Source organism: Chelonia mydas, chromosome 13 (genome assembly GCF_015237465.2).
Source record: "Chelonia mydas isolate rCheMyd1 chromosome 13, rCheMyd1.pri.v2, whole genome shotgun sequence".
In the NCBI taxonomy this organism is placed as follows: Eukaryota; Metazoa; Chordata; order Testudines; family Cheloniidae; genus Chelonia; species Chelonia mydas.
The window spans coordinates 5,900,309-5,907,466 of NC_051253.2; positions in this window are offsets into that span (position 1 = coordinate 5,900,309).

Genomic DNA, 7,158 nt, shown 5'->3' on the forward strand with positions numbered 1-7,158 from the left:
ATTATTTACTACTTGTTCAGTGCAGTACAAGACACAAAATAAAGGCAGTCCTTGCCCCAAAGAGCTTATAATCTAAAAGACAGACCAGTAGAAGGACATGCACTGGGAAATCAATAGAAGAGAGTAACAGAGATCATCCTCATCATTATTATGATAATTATTTATGTAACCCTTCTGCCAGGCCAAGCTGACAGCAGCAAGGGCCGGGTTCAGTACACAGGGGTTCCCTCTCATCAAAGCAAATGCAAAACTGGCTCGAGCCCCCACCCAGTGACCTGGGAAAATCTTACACACCCCCTGGGCGCCTCAAAGAGGCAATACTTCCCCTCTCGCAAGCACAGAGTCTTGGTGTAGCAGAGAATCTTTAATAACATGAGGTAAATGACATCAGCATTAAATTGGGGAAACACCACAACTAGTGTTCATTAACCAAACCATGAGCAAAGACCCACCCCAGCAAATTGGGCCATATCCTTTCCCTCGGGTTCTTGAGTCCCAGAACCCAAATGTCTCTTGAGTCCAGCAATCCACAAATCACCCAAAGTCCAAAAAGTCCAGCCCCAGAGTTCAAAAGTTCATCTGCAGAGTGTTACTCCCCAGTCTGGCTAAAATGTGCCTGTGTGTGGGGGAAAGAGGTAAGGGGCACCTTATGTGTCCTGAAGCTGACTGCCCCACAGAGCTCCGCCCCGCTCCGCCATCTCACGAATGGCTCCGCTCCACCACGAACAGCTCCGCTCTGCACAGCTCGCTGCCTCACGAACAGCTCCCACGAACAGCTCCGCTCTGCACAGCTCACCTCGCCATCTCACGAATGCTCCGCCAGCCTATCCACGAACAGCACCACTGCACTCTAGATCTTCCGGCTCCCCACTATTTGACACAGTGCTCAGTGATTTCAGCTCATAGTAGTGGGAGCCTTAGTGCTGGTGCACCATAAGGCCAAAGTGAATTCAGCACAGTACCTGTAGCAAGACTCTTAATAGACCCAAAATTAACTCTGACATTCCACAGTGGAGAGAGACAGAGGTGCAATTGGTGTTTCAGCCCCTCACAAAGGGGCTCACACCACCAGGTACTAATACCTGTCTCAAGCCTCTCTCCATTCACAGAGTTTTGGAACCCATGACGCTTGCCTAGCGAGTGCTACTTAGTTGATGGTGAGTCCCTCCATCATAACAAAAGGCCAAGTACAGTTCCAAGCACAGTTCCCATAATCAGGGTTATAACAATTTATTCTTCCTGCCCCAATAACAGAGACACTGGGGATCCCACAGCAGCCAAAGTGACCATTTGGGCAGCTATGGCCTCATTCTAGGCGGGGTGGGTGTGCCTATGCAAATGAGATCAGCCCCTGAAGTTCTTTTCCACAACTTGCCACACCTCACCACCAGATGTCAGGGTGGAGCTCATCCTGACTCTGCTTACATTTAATTATAAATTCACTTTGTGTGGGCATCATTGAAGGCACGCAGACACTACAGTGAGGAGGATGGTATAGGGGCCTGGGTAAAATAGAGCAGAATGAAGAACTGAGCTTTTAGGAGAGAATTTTCATGAGGAGAATATAGTGGGTTGGAGCACTGGTCTAGGGATTTGTTATATTCTGTTTGCTCAGACGGGAATTACCTCAAACACACAATGCATTTATCTACAGCAAACAGTAAATGCTGGTGTTTTTAATGGTGTCCATTAAAGAATTCCTTCTGGAGCCTGTCTGTGTCCGGTTGGGTTTTCCACAACTGAGGCTCAAGATTTCTTCCCTCCCAGTTTTTTTGCTACAGGTGATCAAAGATCCATGGAGATCTGCAGGAGGTACTAGGATTGGACCCTTCAGTGCCAGAGTGTCAATGGCTGTGGTTAATGAGCTTAGTAGATCTTCTACTCCAGTGGTTTTCAACTGTTTCTATCCTAGCACCTGTTTTTGCATGCCAGGATCACTTCATGTAGTAAGGATCCCTGTCCCACTAAGATGGGAATCCTCGGGCTGAGAGTCCTTGTTCTATTCAATGGCCTCTCAATGTTCTAGTAGGTTCTAGGAGTTACCTGCAAGGATGTTTTGGAAGTTGTCTGGCTCCATGAGCTTCTAAGGGTAGTTCATTGTGGTTGCTGTTTCTTGCCTGGAGACCAGGCGGGTACTGAGCTGAGCCTGGAGGGGTTGCTCAGTCCAGGATAGGATCTGGGTTGGTGTTGTGTGTGTGTGTGTGTGTGCATTCCTCATAACCACATCCTTTCCAGTAATTAGGCTCAGGGCTAGACCTGCTCTGTATGTGACCAACTCTGTGTGTCACTAGCCAAGCTGAATATTGGGTTTAGGTGTATAATGCAATTTCAGTATATTTTCTACCCCTTGCCAGCAATATTTTACTGTTAATACTCTCAAAACCAGTCCCTAATTATAATTTATCTAGAGGGGCTATAGTAACAAGGCAAAGGCCTTTTAGCATCATGAATGACTATGCTACTCTTGAGCTGTCATAATGAGCGAGACATAGCATGCATAGAGTGAAACAGAATTTGCCCTCTCTGTAAGGCAGTGTACCTGGGAGGTAAGCATTCAGCATTTCATGATGAGGTATCAATATAACTCAGATGTGAGGGGAAGATGCTCTAGATAGCAGCTACTACACAGCTTCTCATTCACCCTGCTCCCTGAGTTCTAGGGAGCCCCTTTCTGCACAGACCGGCATCAGTGGAGGCATTGTAGCATCTGGGACCAGTGGGGAGGATAGAGGAATAGCTACTGTCCTTACACATAGGCTTGGGGGGACTTGCAGGTGCCTATTGCTACCCTCCACGTTGAGTTGCAGAAGGTAGCATGAGGTCCTGCCTCTGGGCAGATCCTGGCACTGCAGGCATATGTTCTTCCGCTGCATCTCAATCCTCATGTATCGCACTCCAGATAGAATACGTCAGGCCCGGACTTTCCTTGACTGGAGACTGTAAGTTGTCTTGAATGATCCTGAACTGTGTGGTGATGGTTTTGTGATACAGATAAGTGCCCACTAGAGAGTACATGGAAACTAACAAAGTATTTTCCACTGAATGCATCCGATGAAGTGAGCTGTAGCTCACAAAAGCTTATGCTCAAATAAATTTGTTAGTCTCTAAGGTCCACAAGTCCTCCTTTTCTTTTTGCCGATACAGGCTAACACGGCTGCTACTCTGAAACCTAACAAAGTAGTGTCACCTGAGATCCAAATACGTTCTGAACGCAGGTATCTAGACGGGAAAAGCTAGAGCATTCACCCTTGCTACTGGAAGTCATGGGATTTGTATTCCTGAACATTTAAATGTGTTTTTACAAAATCACTTTTCATAGAATCATAGAAATGTAGGGCTGGAAGGGACCTTGGGAGGTCATCTAGCCCAGCCCCCTGAACTGAGGCAGAAACAAGTAAACCTACACCATCCTTGACAAGTGTTTGTCGAACCTGTTTTTAGAAACCTCCAATGATGGGGATTCCACAACCTCCCTTGGAAGCCTATTCCAGAGTTTAAGTGTCCTTATAGTTAGAAAGTTTTTTCTAATATCAAACTTAAATCTCTCTTGCTGCAAATTAAGCTGATTGCTTCTTGTTCTACCTTCAGTGGGCATGGAAAACAATAGATCATCATCCTCTTTATAACAGCCCTTATCATATTTGAAGACTGTTATCAGGTCCCCAATCAGTATTCTTTTCTCAAGACTAAACATAGTTCTTTTAACATTTTCTCATAGGCTGGTTTCTAAAACTTTTATCATTTTTGTTGGTCTCCTCTGGACTCTCCAGTTTGTCCACATCTTTCTTAAAGTATAGTGCCCAAAACTGGACACAGTACTCTTACTGAGACCTCACCAGTGCTGAGTAGAGCAGGACAATTACCTTCCCTCTCTGACATTCAACATTTCTGTTAATACACCCCAGAATATTAGTCTTTTTTTCAGCTGCATCACATTGGTGGCTTGTATTCAATTTGTGATCCACTATAACCCACATATCCTATTTGCTTACTGCCTAGCCAGTTATTCCCCATATTGTAGTTATGCACTTGATTTTTCCTTCCTCAGTGTAGTATTTTGCAATTGTCTCTATTGAATGGCTCTTGATCCAAAAGCTTTTACTCAAAAGCTGGGGGAAACCAGTCCCATTCTGGTGTGAAAATAGCCACAGCAAAGGAGTCAGACTGGGTTTCATTGTTAAAATAAGATGCGTGCTATGCACCAGACTGCCCTGTCTTATGCCGTGTGGCTCCAGGTCAATGGGGCAGCATCGGTGTAACTGAGAGCAGAATTTGGTGATACAAACAACATATTAAAATTCAGACAACACTTTGCAGTGCAATGTGAGCAAATCCCCTAGTGATTCTCCTGCTTGAACTCGGCTATGTGGGGACTGAATGATTATGTGCCACATTATTTTAAGTACAGTTTCTGATATACACGGTCCTTTACCCTTCTTCCCTGACAGTTGTAGGCCTTAAGCTGAGTAGGGGCAAACACTGAATTTAGCCTAACCTTGCTAGAGAAAGTAGAGGATAAAATGAGGGCTGTTATCTGCTCTCCTTTCCTGTCTGTCTTCTGGAGTGGTCCTGCATAGAGCATGGACATTCGACCCATTCACCCTTGTGAACTCCAGGATGGAACTTTCAGCCGGTGAAGATGAATCTATTAACAAACTTCAGATCATGTCCCATTTAGGGTTATTCCCTGGTTAGCTGGCATAAAGGAGTAAAAGAGGGCACAGACTATGTCCCTGCAATACACAGGCAGTAAGGCACAGATGGTGGGAACAAAGGGGCTTCAGGTACACGCAAAACATACTGCTACTTAGACGAGAAAGTACGCCTGACATTTAGTTTATTCTTCCAGCTACTGCACATAATGGCAGAAATTCTGGTTCCATTTAAGTCAGTAGTTTTGCCATTGACTTAAATGGGGTCAGGATTTCACTCAATGGGCCAAATTCATCACTGGCACTAAAGTCTACGGTGTTGTGTCCTCTTTACTCAGTTGTGTCTTTATTATAATCCCCTGTGAACAATCTATATAATTTACACTCACTGGGCCAAATTCAGACCGGATGTAACTCCATCAGGAGAACACTGGTCTGAATTGGGCCTTTTAAATCTTGCCTTAAAGGCGTCTTTTCTGGTTTACATTTGAGTCTCACTGCATTATATTTTATACAGGGAATGATACGTAAAAATAAATGGCCCCATCTCATATATAATTTTATGTTATATAGTACTAAAATATTATGTTTCTATTATATTTTAACTGGTATTCCATTAATATAACTCCTATTCAATAACTAATTGTAGCTTAGGACCACTGTAAGTTAACTGGTACAGATATTATTTAACCCTTTAATGACACAGGTAAATGTGTCGGGTTCAGCTGGTAAAATGTGGTATATAAGCTGTTTGCTGTTATGTATTTAATTAATTGATTTATTATTATTTATTGTGCTAGCACCTAGGAGCTCCAGTCATGGACCAGGACCCCCCGGTGCTAGGTGCTGTACAAACACAGAACAAAAAGATGGGTCCATATCCTAAAAATCCTGCTTGGCTCATTCTTTGTTTAGGTCAAAACTAATGATCTTTTAACCTGTCCTCTAGCTTTAGAAGATAGAAATCTCCTACATTAGTCTTACAATTGCATGACTCACAAAGTCCGTAAATATTCTGGCAACCACATGGTATTTCTAAGGCAAGTACAATATCAAGTTACTGCACAAGAAGAGAGTACTTACGAGATATTTGTGCCATCAGAGCCTCAACCACTTCTCATGGATTTATCATATCAAACAAAATGATGTTAATAAGCCTCTGATTCTTGGTAAATCAATATGCACATCAGCTGAATCAGCATAGGGCATACATGCATATTTTGCTTTATTTGTTCATTTGTATATTTGCTGATAAACCATGGTGTTTCCTGCTGTAATAATGTATGTTGATGTCATTTTTAAATGACAGGTGTTGAATCTAATAATTAGACTTTTCACTTAATAGGTCTGGGAGAGCTATAGAAGGATTTAATTATTCCCAAAGCAGTTTTGTGAGCAAGAGAATCATTAGCCCCATTTTAAGGATAGGCAAACTGAGGCACAGGGAAGTTAAGTGACTTGCCCAAAGTCACACAGCTAATCAATAGCAGAGACTGGGATAGACTCCAAGAGTCCTAACTCACAGTCCCCTGCTTTAAATACTAGACACACTGACATTTGACAAATCCAAAATCTTATCCGTGCTGCCTGGGCAAGTTACCTAGGTCTCTCTGTGCCTCAGTTCCCCGTCTGTACAATGGGGACAATAGCACTTCCCTACCTCCCAGGGCTGTTGTGAGGATAAATACACTAAAGATTGTGAATTGCTTTGAGACCTACTGGTGAAAAGCGCTATATAAAAGAGCTAGGTATGATTATTATTACTTATAAGCCATGGTGAAACCCTGTTGTGCAAATCTAGAAAGAAGCCTTTTCTTTCCACTTCCAAACAGGCCAGGCAGACCTGAACATGCCTTTCCCTCTGTGAACATGCATCAGGGCTCTGAACGCCTCTCTATGCTAGTAGTTACAATTCTAGTTTTCCCTCCCTCTGAAGTATTCCATTGTAAAAGTCTCCCTATCCTATAGCATTTCTTTGCTGGTATCTACTGTCTCTGTCCTGCACACAGTTCCCTTCACCACTAACAAAATGTGGAGTGGTAGCTTTTAAGCCTACATCCTAGCCATTGAGGTGAATTTGCAATCTAATCAGGTCAGGCCAGCCTTGGTGTCTTCTACAAAGTAATGGATGGGCTAAAATGAGTTGGGAGAGGGACTGAATTGATAGCCTTGTGATTACTGCCAGAATTCAATTTGTAATGGCAATAGCCTTTCCTAGGTGGTGAATATCAATCACTGCTAATGCTTAACTAGGCCTTCAGCTCTCACATAGGCAGCTTGCTATGTCCCGCAGGCTTTGGGGGCAAATGCAGCCTGCTCTAAAAGGGCCCAGGGACATCCGTGTTTCAGCAATCCAGCCTGCAGCTACACCGGGGAATGATAAATGATGCCACACAAGAGCAACCCTCTCTTTCTTTTGTGAATTTAAGGTTTGCAAAGGGAGTCACGTTCAGAGCCAGACAACAGGTCCAGCACAGAGGCCGGAAGTGAAAGCTTCCTTACATGG